The sequence below is a fragment of the Macrotis lagotis genome, chromosome 3 (assembly GCF_037893015.1).
Source record: "Macrotis lagotis isolate mMagLag1 chromosome 3, bilby.v1.9.chrom.fasta, whole genome shotgun sequence".
Classification (NCBI taxonomy): domain Eukaryota; kingdom Metazoa; phylum Chordata; class Mammalia; order Peramelemorphia; family Peramelidae; genus Macrotis; species Macrotis lagotis.
Genome location: NC_133660.1, coordinates 214,310,544 through 214,323,813, shown reverse-complemented (window position 1 = coordinate 214,323,813; position 13,270 = coordinate 214,310,544). Strand labels below are relative to the sequence as shown.

Below are 13,270 nucleotides of genomic sequence, written 5' to 3'. Positions count from 1 at the left end.
AGCTTCCCTGGCAGCAGCCCCTCTTTGGTGGGCCTGCTGGGCCTGGATGGACTCATATCTGGGAATACGTCCCAGGGGAAACCAGAAAGGAAAGACTGATTCAACCCCCACCCTGGGGAACCTGGGGGATGTGGCCCAGCTGCCTTTCTGGCTAAAACATTCTGTTATGCACAGCTGATGACTTCTGCCGGTCACCCATACTCCTTCCTGACAGACGATGATCGTTGCTGAGGCTCGGGGGCTGCATTAGCTGATTGTGAAAGACCTGTGTGATCAACTCTGTCAGCGTCTCTTCCAGTCTGTCTGTTTGCCTGGGAGAAGCAACTCCGCCTTTCTCACCCCCTACACCGTTCTTAGAGCATTCCCCTGCTGGGGCTTCATTTCTTCCTAGGCAAAGTGGGAGTTTGTGTCTCCACAGTCTCCAAGATTCCTTAGAATCTTCCTCTCTTAGACTGAAAGCGGGTAAGGTTTTCTCCTCTGTGAAACTTGCTTTGGAAAGAGGGTACTTGCTAATTGTCTTCCCACTCTGAAGTTCTGCTATTCCATCTGTGGTGATGGTGGTGGTGGTTGTGCTGTGTGTGTGTGTGTGTGTGTGTGTGTGTGTGTGTGTGTGTATGTGTCTATGGATACTAGTATGTGTGAGTATATGTGTATATCTGTGTGTGAGTGTGTGTGCATGTGTGTGAGTGAGTATATGGGTCTATAGATACAAGTGTGTGTGAGTATATGTGTATATCTGTGTGTGAGTGTGTGTGCATGTGTGTGAGTGAGTATATGGGTCTATGTATATAAGTGTGTGTGTGAGTATATATGTATATCTGTGTGTGTAAGTGTGTGTGCATGTGTGTGAGTGAGTATATGGGTCTATGGATATGAATGTGTGAGTATATGTGTATATCTGTGTGTGAGTGTGTGTGCATGTGTGTGAGTGAGTATATGGGTCTATGGATATAAGTGTGTGTGAGTATATGTGTATATCTGTGTGTGAGTGTGTGCATGTGTGTGAGTGAGTATATGGTCTATGGATATAAGTGTGTGTGAGTATATGTGTATATCTGCGTGTGTAAGTGTGTATGCATGTGTGTGAGTGAGTATATGGGTCTATGGATATGAATGTGTGTGAGTATATGTATATCTGTGTGAGTGTGTGCATGTGTGTGAGTGAGTATATGGGTCTATGGATATGAGTGTGTGAGTATATGTGTATATCTGTGTGTGAGTGTGTGTGCATGTGTGTGAGTGAGTATATGGGTCTATGGATATGAGTGTGTGAGTATATGTGTTTATCTGTGTGAGTATGCACATGTGTATGTCTATGGATCTGTGAGTGTGTGTGTGTGAGTATATGTATGATAAGTGTGTATCTGTATGGGTGTATGTATCTATCAGCATGTGAGTGTATATATATATGTGTGTCCTCTATATGAGGGTATATGTGAATGTGTGCATGTGTATGTCTATGCATGTGTATGTGTGCATATGTGTGTGTGTGTGTGTGTGTATGTGTGAAGCTCCACCAAAGTTTACGTTGGACAAAACTGTGAGATGCATCAAGTATTATGTTTCAAGTAGAATACAATGTAAAGAATGCCTATTTGGACAGAATCCAGCCAGACAACCTGAATTCAAGTCCCAGTTTTGCCACTTACTCCCTGTGTGACCTGCAAGTCCTTTAACCTTTGTGAGGCTTTATTTTCTCATCTGTGAAATGAGAAATTGGACTAGCAGTTGGACTAGTTGGGCCTGAAAGTCTATTTCTGTTCTAAGTCTGAGATTCTATAATTTGCTCTGCTGTTATCCCATTCTACCCTGTTGAGAGCTGGGGATTATATAGTGTAGTTAAAGAAGGAATGAGAACTGGGTTCGATGCTGACTGTGTCACTAACTACCAAGTAGGACTATTCATCAGCCATTCAGCTAGCATTAATAGATGCATATTCTGCCCTGGGCCATGCTAAGAAATGGAGATACCAAGAAAGACGGTCTGTGCTTTCAAAGAGTTCACAGTATAATGGGGAGAAAACATGCCAAGATCTGTGTATAAACAAGCTACAGACAGGATAGATCGGAGATAAGCAAAAAAGGGAAGATCTATCATTAAGGGAGATACAGAAAGTGAAATGAGTTGGGACTTAAAGAAAACAGTGAAGTCAGGAGGGGGAGATGAGGCAATGCATTCTAGGCATGGGGATGGCAGGAGAGCAGCAAATTAGGAACGGGCCACGTGAGGAAGGGCATCTTACCTGACCTTGCTTGAGTCTCAGTTTCCCCATTTCATTTATAAACACTTATTAAATGTCCATACCTTGCATTATTCCCTTCCAAAGTCATCTGGGGAAGCCCAGTAGAAATTCAACTTATTGGTAATCATGACTGTCATCACAACAGGGTCATTAATTGATACAGTGCAGAACAGTTGCTACTCAACTGCAACTGGGGCAACTGAAAAGCGAGATGATTTGCCCAGAGTGACAAAGACAAGGTGTCAGTAGCTAAACTTGAACCTTGTTCTCTCGGACTCTAACCACCACTCCAGGCTCTGTCACCTAAAGATCAATAGAAATTAGAATTCTTAGAAAGATTAAAAACGTGACCTTTCCGAGAGATTTCTCATTTAAATAGGAAAAGTCCTATGCTGGAGATTGCATGATCTAAAGGAATGATGGGCTCCCGGGGGGTCCATCTTGGGATTGGGTGGGAATCTTTTGGATCCCACCCTCACTGTAAAGCTTTCCCTGGCTGGGTCCCTCAGTAGAGATACCAATATGTCAAAGGAAGGACGGACTGCCCCAGAGATCAGAGGTGGGGCTGGTAGGATTGCCTTAGATCTTCAAACCCCTTCATTTTTGATGGTGCCGGTGACTCTTTGTCTTCCTTCTATTGCCCCCTGGTGGCATCTAGCAGGAAGTGCTCATTAAAGCAGAACTAGCCAGCTGTAGTCTGTTCATTCCCTGGCTCGCTCACTCCTTCATTCATTCCTTCAGCAAATAGTTATTAAACAATCCTTGTCTTCAAAACCATTCTGGAGAATCAGAAAGGGCAAAACATGGTGCATTCCTCCTTCCCCATCTCCCTCTTACCTAGAAGATGCATACATAAATGAATGTGACATGAAGTAGAATATTATAAGTGCCTAAGAGAAGAGGAAGAGGAAGAAGAGAGGGAAGAGAGGAAGGAGTAGTAGTAGTAGTCGTAGTAGTAATAGTAGTAGAAGGAGGAAGAGGAGGAGAAGGAGGAGAGGAAGGAGAAGTAGTAGTGGGGGGAGGAGGAGAAGGGATCGAGTTCTGTCTCTGGGGCAGAGGAACTTGGAGCCTGGTTCTTATCTTTTCAGGGATTCGGGAAATTCTCTTAAGACGAAGTTGAAGGATAGTTGCCAATATACTTTGCTAGAAAGAGTTTCCATGCTAGGTTATATTCATTAGTCATAGTATATCACCAAAATGATTTGTTTCATTAGATTTTTCTCATTTGAAGCACCCCCAATACTTTAGTCAATTCCCAAAACAAATGATTTTGATGATAATTCTCAACTGTAGAGCATTTTATGGTAACAAAATGTTTTTCCATCTATTATGTCATTGAATCACAACAGCTTCCCTGGGAGAGAGGCAAGGATAATTTTATGATATCCATTTTGTAGCTTGTTTTGTATATAGGTTTTTGCAAGATAATGGGGTTAAATGACTTGCCCAAGGTCACACAGCTAGTTAATTATTGTCTGAGGCTGTGTTTGAACTCAGGTCCTCCTGACTCCAAGGCCGCCACTGCACCACCTAGCTGCTCCTGTCCTATTTATAGCTGAAGAAATTAAGGGTAAGTGGTGCTAGTGGCAGAATCAGAGCTAGAACCCATCTCTTTGGACCATGAAGGATAGTGTTAAACAATGTAGAGCCTAAAATTTGGAGACAGAAAACCTGTCTCTGTTACTATATATGTGATCCTAGGTAAATAACTTAACCTTTCTGTTCCTCAGTTTCCTTTTTTTGTAGAAAAATGAGAGTTGGGCTAGATGATCACTCTGTGTTGATGATTGGGTGATTCCCAATCCAGTGTCTTACCATTCAAATGACAGATGTAAAGTCCACTTTACAGCCATGAGGTTATATTGAGTTTTGGAGGTGACTGTATTTCAAAGACAATCAGGAAGCAGTGGTGCTTGGTTTCCTGGAACTTCTGAAAAACCATTAGGGTCATTTGCTCTTGTTTAGTGGATCAAACATAATGTTTTAATTCTGTCATTGAGGGTTCTTCATTTTTTTGGTCTTACCTTCTCTTACTCCCTCTCTTTTGCCATTTGCTTAGATTCTATCTCTTTCCCCCCTTCCCCTCAGAGCATTGAATTTGAACCAAAAGAAGAATGAAAGAATGTGATCAATTTGGAGCAAGGCTTCTAAATTAAACTCTAGAAAAGAATATTCTCAAACCAGTTTGTTCTGTTCTATTGTTTCTATCCCTTGCAAAAACCTAAAAAAAAGAGTATAGAGAAAATAAGATTTAAGAAGTCTAGAGAGGTAGAGAGGTAGGAATGGGCCAGGTTATAAAGGGCTACAAACATCAGACAGGGGATTTTTCTATTTGATTCAAGAGGTAATAGGGAGCCACTGAAATTTATTGAAAAGGAGGATTTAGGAAAATCACTTTGACAGCCAAATGGAGGATGGACTAGAGTGGGGAGAGACTTGAGAAGGACCAACCAAAAGGCTATTAAAATAATCCAGGTATGAGGGGATAAGGGCCTGCAGCAGGGTGGCAGTGTCTGAAGAGAGAAGGGAATATATGTAAGAGGTATTACAAAGGTGACATCAATAGGACTTGGAAACAGCTTGGCTATGGGTGAGGATGGGGGGTGACAGTGAGAAAGAGCCCCCAATTGATGTCCAAAGATTCTTTGACATTCTTTGAAGGTGCCTTAGAGTTCTGACAGTCTTTGTTCTGTGGTCTCTTTCAGCTCTGACACTCTTTCTCAGTGATTTAAATCCCTTCTAGCAATTCCTCTTTTATCCCTAGTCTCTTTTCTTGTTCTCTACAGAGGTGGTTAGAGAGTGGTATGTATCCCTCCTAGGGCAGTCATAGGGACAGACCCCATCATGCCTCCTTCCTGAACTCACTCTTCACTGGATATAGATAATAAGCCTGTTCCCCATTCATGAGACCTTGAACAAGTCTCAAAAATGCCTTCTAAGCCTCTATAAAATAGAGATAGTAATAGTTGTCCTCTGGCTCACAGGATTTTTGGGAAAAATGGCACTCGAAATATGAAACCCAGAGCCCTTTTCCTTTGGTGGGATGCTAACTTTTCTGTGAGAGTGGCAAAATAAGTCCCTGAGCCAGTGGTAGAGTAAGAACAAGTCCAAGTGACTTCTGATCACCCGCCTTTGACGCTTGAGGTATTGTGTTATCTGTCTGTCCATCTTTCATGGGGACTACATCAGGACGAATTTCTTTTCTGTGGTGTTAAAAGGACAGGGGTGTTGACAATGAACTGTCTGCAGTTTTTTAAGAAGCATAGGTATTACATAGACCACATAGATTTTCCTCTCTCCCCTGCCTGGATTCTCCCAGCTTGGTTCTGTCTCATAGACAAAGGTGGCATCAGATAATCACCACTTGGCTGGCAAAGTATGTTTACTCCTGGGTCTGTTTCACATAGGAGTGTCTGTGATTAGTCTTTAGCTCATCTAAACAGGTGACAGAGAAACCTCCTTGGCTTTTCTGCCCAGCCAAGCTTTAAAAGGCATATCTGGAGTTTGCACTAAGGCACATCTTCTCCATTAACATTCAATTAGATGCAATGAGAGTAATTCCAAAGAGATGTTAGCACTGTGTCCTGGAGCAAGAACATTTCAGGTGAGATGGGAAGGAGGCAGTTTCCCACTGTGTCATGAAATAGAGGACCTGGTCTTTCTTGCCTATCTTGGGCCCTTCCCCTGATCCATGAGGATCTTCTCCTGGGAAGTCCTCCAGCAGTCTTAGTCTGCATTTAGTCCAAGTCAAGATCCTTCTCTTGGAGACTCCTTGAAGTCCCGAGCTGAGCCTACTGTCAAGGACCTCAAAGGACCTCTTACCTCTCACTCTGCATTTTGCTATGTCTAATGATCCCTGCCTCTTCTGCTATTATATGGTTCATCCAGATACCCCAGGAAAATGTCAGGGTCATCAACTCCATTTCTGCTACTTTGGATAAAGCCCTGCCTAGATATCTTCTAGGGTGCTCAAGGCATCACTTGTGGCCCCCTCAAGCCTCCTATCCTATACTGCTCCATAATACCCCTCCCCACAATCCTCCCATTGCATTTATTACATTATCACAGAAGGGTGGCATGCAGAGGATTCCAGGGCCAGAACCAGAAACCATGGGACAGCAGAAACCTTGCAGCAAATAAGGGCTTCAGACCTAGAACATGGAAAGGTCATTCACTTGGTCCAACCTCTCTACATTTTAAACCATGGGGTAACTGAGGCCATGAAATGACCTCTCTCCTCTTCTCTTTGTTTCAAACTTTATGTTAGCCTCAAGAGAAATGCATTCTTTCAAGGAGAAAAACTGTTCTCCTATACACTCTCAGCCTTCATTCTCTTTGTCTCTCCCTTCTCTGAGTCTCCTCTTTCCCCTTCTCACTCCTAAAGAAGGTGGCAGAACATAAAGAACTAGAAATCAAGTTCTGAGTCCATCACTTAAAAGATGTTGAACCTTGATCAAGTCTCCTAAACCCTCTAAATCTCTACCAACTAGGACTAGTAATACTTGTCCTCTCTGCCCCTATAGGGTTAAGTGAAACTTAACTTGAGCAACATGAAGGCATTCTAGATATGAACTATTGTTACAGCTACTTGGGTGTATCTTGCCTCTCTTATACTAGAGTGTAAACTCCATGGGAGTAAGGACCTTTTCATAATAATGATGATGATGACAAAAATCATCTAGCTATTTTGGAGTGCCTTAAGTTTTGTAAGAGTATTCCTTACAACTACTTGATTGTCTTGTTTTATCTTCACAACTCTGGAAAGTCGGGGCTGCTATGATCCCTAGTTTACAGATGAGAAAACAGAGGCAGAGGTTAAGGGACTTGTTCAGGATCACATAGCTAGGAAATGTCTGAGAATCCACTGAGCTACCTAGCTGGTGCATGTGTTTTCTCAATTCATGAATAGTAATCATACCACTACTGTTATTTGGGAATCCATGAATTGTTTTTGATGTTAAAAATAAATTTATAAATATATATTCAAAAAAGTTTAGGACCCAATAATCATTTTTTTTCATTTTTGGGTTTTGCAAGGCAGTAGGGTTAAATGACTTGCCCAAGGTCACACAGGTTAAGTATCTGAGGTCAAATTTGAACTCAGGTCCTCCTGACTCCAGGGCTGGTGCTTTATCCACTGTATCACCTAGCTGCTCCCACTAATCATTTTAGAGATGAGGAAGCAGAGGCCTTCAAAGATGCCCCTCTCCCTGATTACATAGTCACAGAACTTGTCCTTGAACCCTCCAACCATCAAGGCCAGGCTCTGGTCACTACACTAAACTATCTCCATGTGCCTAATAAATATTTGATCAGTTGGTTGGCAGAAATGGGAGTAGGAACCTCAGGATGTTTTGAAGGTGAAATCTTTTTCCAAGTTTGGGATAGACAAAATAGTTCCTTCAAGAGCAGACATTGAGGTGACATTGAAATGACAGGTAAACAACTGATGGCCATATAGCATGGAAATGGATTCTGGATTTGTAGTTGATGCACTTAATATTTGGATTCTGTTACTTTGGATAAATAGATTTAGATTTTGAGTCTTTTTTTTTCACATAAGGAAATAGGGCTTTGGTGATTAGCTCCAAGTGGCAGAACTGGATGGAGTCCAAACCCAGAGAAACTCTAGTTTCAAATCCAGGACTGTTTTGACCATCCTTATATGATCTGACAGAGGCATTAACTGTTTCCCTGCTAGGTCTAAAATGGCATTTGTTCTAAGATGCCAGTCAACCTCAACATTCCATATTCTATTATTCTAGTCCTAGCTCTAACAATCATCAGTTATTAGGTCCTGGGAAAGTAATCTTTCCTCTCTTTGGTTCTTGGTTCACCATATGTTAAGTGAGAGTAAGTAAGTAAGAATTGAATTAGATAGAAGATCTTTATATGGTCCCTCCAGTTCTGACATTGCTTATCTTTTAGAGTTAAAGCTTTGCTTTGTTGTTAAAATGCGGAATGACCTCTAAGCACCTTGCCAGATCTCAACATTGTGGTCCTGTGCGCTTGAGGCTCTATTTTTTTGCCCTGTCCATATCCATTTATTCTTCCTCTCTTAATACTTTAGATAGCAAGAAAGCATCATTCTGGAGTTGGTTCAGGTAGATTACGATACTAATAAGGCCACCAGAAGGCGCTGCGATATAAGGTTGGATAGTTCCATTTGACCACAGGTGATTTATGACATGAGGATCTCTCAATCTGGTACCTCTTTGCCTCCAGGTTTTCCAGGTTACTTTCCCCCTCTTTCATTTCCCTAATAGGTAACTCCCAGGAATGAAAATCCCTACTAATGCTGCTCGGAATCTTCTCTACAGACAATTTGGCATGCCTAAAGAGTTTCCTGAGAGGGGGCTGAGAGGTTTTTAAGTGACTTTTCTAGGGACACACAACTTGGGCAAGTCACTTAAACTAGCTCAGCCCACTTTCCTCTTCTGTAAAATGGGGTTAATACTATTTCATTTGAATATTATTGAATAAATTATTGTATCAATTATTTCACTTGAGTTTCTTTTTTTAATAATTTTATTTATTTTTAAGGTAATGAGGTTAAATGACTTGCCCAAGGTCATCTCACACAGCTTGGCAGTTATTAAGTGTCTGAGGTCAAATTTGAATTCGGGTCCTCCTGACTCCAGGACCAGTGCTCCACCCACTGCACCACCTAGCTGCCCCCAATTTGAGTTTCACAATAATCCTGTGGTCACCCAGGATTATTGTGAAACTCAAACGAAACAGTATCTGTAAAGAACTTTGTGTACTTTAAAGCTCTGTAAGAATGCTAGGTATGTGGTTGATGCTGAGGGCAAGAATGATGGCTAGAGGGGCTTGAATTGATACCAACTTTTCCCCTATTACACTATGTAGCCTCTTAGACTGCTGTCAGATATTCTTATTTAGATGGCATTTTTTCTTTCTGGGGAAACCGAGCTACTCAGTGAACATTTAGTGACTGGGGTTAGGGTCCATTGTAGGAGGAGTGCATTGTGAGTAGAGCAGAGCCGGATTCCTGAGTGTCCAAAGCTCTGCAAGGGATCAGAGCTAGCCGGGCTAGAGTCCCCGAGGGCTCTAAGGACACTGAGGGACTGAGGAATTGGGTCACTTAGGACTCTGGAGATGATTTAACCCTTGCCCTCCCTCTCCCAAAGAAGAATCCAAGCTACAGAAGGATGAGGGAAGCAATGTTGTGCAGAAGAAAGAGAACCAGCTCTCTAGTCAGAGGATCTGGGTTCAAATGACCCTTCTGATTATTAGGAACTACATCTAAACTCTTTAGATTTTATTCTCATCATCTGCCAAGTGAGGAGATTGGACTAACTAAACTCTGGGAGTCATCTTAGGAAAATAGTTGAAAATCCAGCCCTGGTCCTAGAGTTGCAAATCTGGAGTTCTTTCTGTTCTTCTCTAAAACCTGCCGATCGGCAGTCTATAATTTGATACTGACTGAAAGCATTTGGCCTAGGAATGGGACAAACCACTTTTCCTTTCCAGTTTCCCCTCTGTAAAATAAAGGTTAGATGATCTTCTAACTCTGATAACTACTGATTCTGGGATAGGACCACAGACTTAGAACCAAAACAAACTTTAGAGGTCATCTCCAATCCCCAGTCATTTTACATATGAGGAAACTAAGTCTCAGAAAGGTGAAGTTACTTGCCAAGGTGACAAAGATATTGTCACAGAACTGGGATTCAGTCTTATGAGACAGGAAACCTGGAGTCAGGAAGATTTGAGTTTATTTGATGTTTCAGTTTGATCTGATGTTTCCTTATCTGTAGAGATAATAACAGCAGCTGCTTCACAGGGTTATTTTAAAGATTAAATGAGACTATTTGGAAAGCACTTTGGAAAACTTAGAAGTGCTATTATATAAATAAGAGTTGCTGCTGCTGCTTAGCGTACCATCATGGTGCTGATCTTGCTTAGTCCCTTCCCTTTCCTTGTCCCCAGTTTCCTTATCTGTAAAATGGGTGAACTCAATGACCTGTAAAGGCCCTTACATCTCTAATCTCCCTGGTTCCATGACCAGTGCCTTTGGGACCCTACTACCTCTCTGTCCTGCCTGTATCCTCTTTAGTCTGAGGTCTCTTCTGTCTCAGGCAGTTATGGAAATTAATGAGTTCTCTGAAGCCATAGGAGAATTTAATTTTATTTATGTTTCCTAGGTTAATGGGGGGAGTGGTAGCTTCCCAGAGGAACAATGTAAACCTTTATTTGACCAAAAATCCAGTTTTGAATACTTCCACATCTCTTCCTGAATGAGGAATCATCTCCCACTCAGATCTAATCTTCTACAATTTATATACATGCATTTGCATTTGGTAAACTATAACATCTTGCTTTTAAAAGTAGGGTAGAGGGGCAGCTAAGTGGCATGGTGGATGGAGCATCGGCCCTGGAGTCAGGCATACTTGGATTCAAATCTGGCCTCAGACACTTAATAATTGCCTAACTGTGACCTTGGGCAAGTCACTTAATCCCATTGCTTTAAATAAATAAAATTTTAAAAACTCCAAAAAGTGGGGTAGAGGGGAGTGGAAAGGACATTATTACATAGGCAAAGTCAGTGTAAAAGAAATTAGAAAGTCAAAGATATTCACTCAGGAAGAATGCCCTTTAGGAAAGGGGGCAGTTCAGGAGAGTGAGAGGTCTGGAGATCTTGTCATAGAGGAATCAGTTGAAGGGAAAGGAGAGATTTAGCTTAAAAAAGAGACAATTTAGAGAAGGCATAATTACTGAGGCCAGGTGGTTAGAGAATAGGACCTAGAGTGAGCAAGATCTGAATCCAAATATGGCCTCAGACGCTTACCAGTGATATGACCTTGAGCAAGTCATTTAGCTTCTGTCTGCTTTAGCTTCCTCAACCGTCAAATGGGGATGACAACAGCTCCTACAGGGATGTTGTGAGCATCAGATAAGCTACCAGACATACAACACTTTGCAAACCTTAAAGTTATATCTAAATTCTAGCCATTATTATTGTTGCTGTTATTATTACTGTCCTTAATAACCCAAGAGTTTGTTTTTTTTAGGTTTTTACAAGGCAAATGGGGTTAAGTGGCTTGCCCGAGGTCACACAGTTAGGCAATTATTAAGTGTCTGAGGCCAGATTTGAACCCAGGTACTCCTGACTCCAGACCTGGTTCTTTATCCACTGTGCCACCTAGCTGCCCCCAAAGAGTTGTTTTGAAGAAGAGATTGGGCTGTTTTCATATGCATGCAAAGGAAAGAGCTAGTACCAAGAGAGGAAAGTTGTAGGGAGACAATGATGGCCAGAAGAGGGGCTTGAATTGATATCAACTTTATCTCCATTACACTATGTAGCCTCTTAGACTGCCACCAAACATTCTTATTTAGATAGCATTTTCTTTGTTTATCCTTCATTCTCAAAGAGGATTATGACGTCAGGGAGGTGATGGCATGGCATGCAAGTGATGTGAATTTAAGTTGAAGAAATGCTGTGCAAAATAATCAGTCTCACTTTCCCCTCCAGAGACATCTGGGCCAATGGTCAAGTATGGAATAGGGTTACTGGAGACATCCCTTGTGCATTACTAATACAGATAAAGATAAGGACTAGTCCTTTGATATCATTGGCATAGGGAACTACTGGGTAAGAAGTTACTCTCTGCCAATACAAGTAGTCAGCTTTTTTTTTGTAATTTAGAGGTTAAGTGACCTGTCCAGGGTCACACAGCTAGTCTATGCAGAGAGAGAATTTGAGTCCAGGCTTTCCTGGCTTTGGGGTCAGTTATTTCCAATATACTCCATATTTATGGCAGAGTTACTGTTGCTTCTCTTCATGGATCCATAGTGCTTTAATATTTAAAAAACAAACAAAAACCAAAAATGTTTTCCTCATAATCCTGTGAACATTTTATAAGTGTGAACATTTTGTAGATAAGGAAATTGAGATTCAAAAAGATGATTTCACTTGCCTAAAGGTAACACAGCTAATCAGTGCTGGAATAATGAAGAACTTCCTAACAGAATGGAATGGAGTTCCCTCCGAAGTAATGAAGTTTACATTTAAAGGTGTTTCCAATAGAGGTTGATTATTACTTAACTACTCAGTTCATTAAGTATATATTAAGTGCCTACTGTCCTGTGGAAGTGGCAACACAAACTTTTAAGGAACTTACAATCTAATGGGGGAGACAGCATGAAAACATACAGAAAAAGAACAAACCAGTGATTTGTGGGATAAAATATAGATAATCAACAGAGGAAAGGCTCCGGATTACAGAAAGTTGAGGAAGTTTCTTGTAGAAGATGGGATTTTAGATGGGACTTGAGGCAAACTAGGAGGTGTAGATGAGGAGAGAGAATTCCAGGCATGAGGAACACCTGGAGAGAATCTTGGAATCAGGAAACAGTGTCCAGGACCAGGGACAGCTCCAAACTCCTCCCAATGCCTTCCTTTAGAGAAGGCCGAAACTAGGTGCTCAGTTCCTCTGGACTGTGCATCTGCAGCCCTTCCCCAGAGCAAGATGCCTCTCCCAGGAAAAGCTCATCACTTTTTTTTTTCTTTTCAAAGCAATGGGTTTAAGTGACTTGCCCAAGGTCACACAGCAAGGTAATTATTAAGTGTCTGAGGCTGGATTTGAACTTAGGTCCTGACTCCTGGGCCAGTGCTTTATCTAGGTGTGCCACCTAGCTACCCCCAGAGAAGTTGATCACTTCTAAACTCACTACCTTGCAGCTCCTGACCCACCGTCCTCAGCCTCATCTCTCCTCTGACTAGAGGGCTGGGCGTCCTGCCAGGCTCCTCCCAAGACCTTCCGTTAGAGAGGGCAGGGAGTTGACTCAGCTCCTCAGTCCACCTGGCACTGCTGCTCCGCTTGAAGGCATGAGACACCCCTAAGGTTCCCCCCACTTCCTACTTCCTTTTGAATGTTATTTCCCCATTTAGATAGTAAACTCCTTGAAGAGGGAACTATCTTTTTTATTAATTGTACTACCAGAACTTAGATAGTAGGTCTTATTAAATGATCACTGGATTGAATTGGATTAAAGGAAGTCAG

At 41.8% G+C, this 13,270-nt stretch overlaps 1 protein-coding gene and 1 long non-coding RNA gene across 2 annotated transcripts in view; both read left to right on the top strand.

Moving 5' to 3' along the window:
* The window catches only part of PPP2R2C (protein phosphatase 2 regulatory subunit Bgamma), a 388,395-nt gene that overhangs the window by 12,971 nt on the left and 362,154 nt on the right, over positions 1 to 13,270 (top strand). The gene's annotated exons all lie outside the window — the stretch shown is intronic.
* The window catches only part of LOC141518101 (uncharacterized), a 42,236-nt gene that overhangs the window by 11,992 nt on the left and 16,974 nt on the right, over positions 1 to 13,270 (top strand). The window contains exon 2 of the long non-coding RNA XR_012477085.1: positions 175 to 13,270. This exon is cut by the window's right edge and continues 16,974 nt beyond it. This is a non-coding gene — a long non-coding RNA (uncharacterized LOC141518101). The remainder of the gene's footprint in view (positions 1 to 174) is intronic.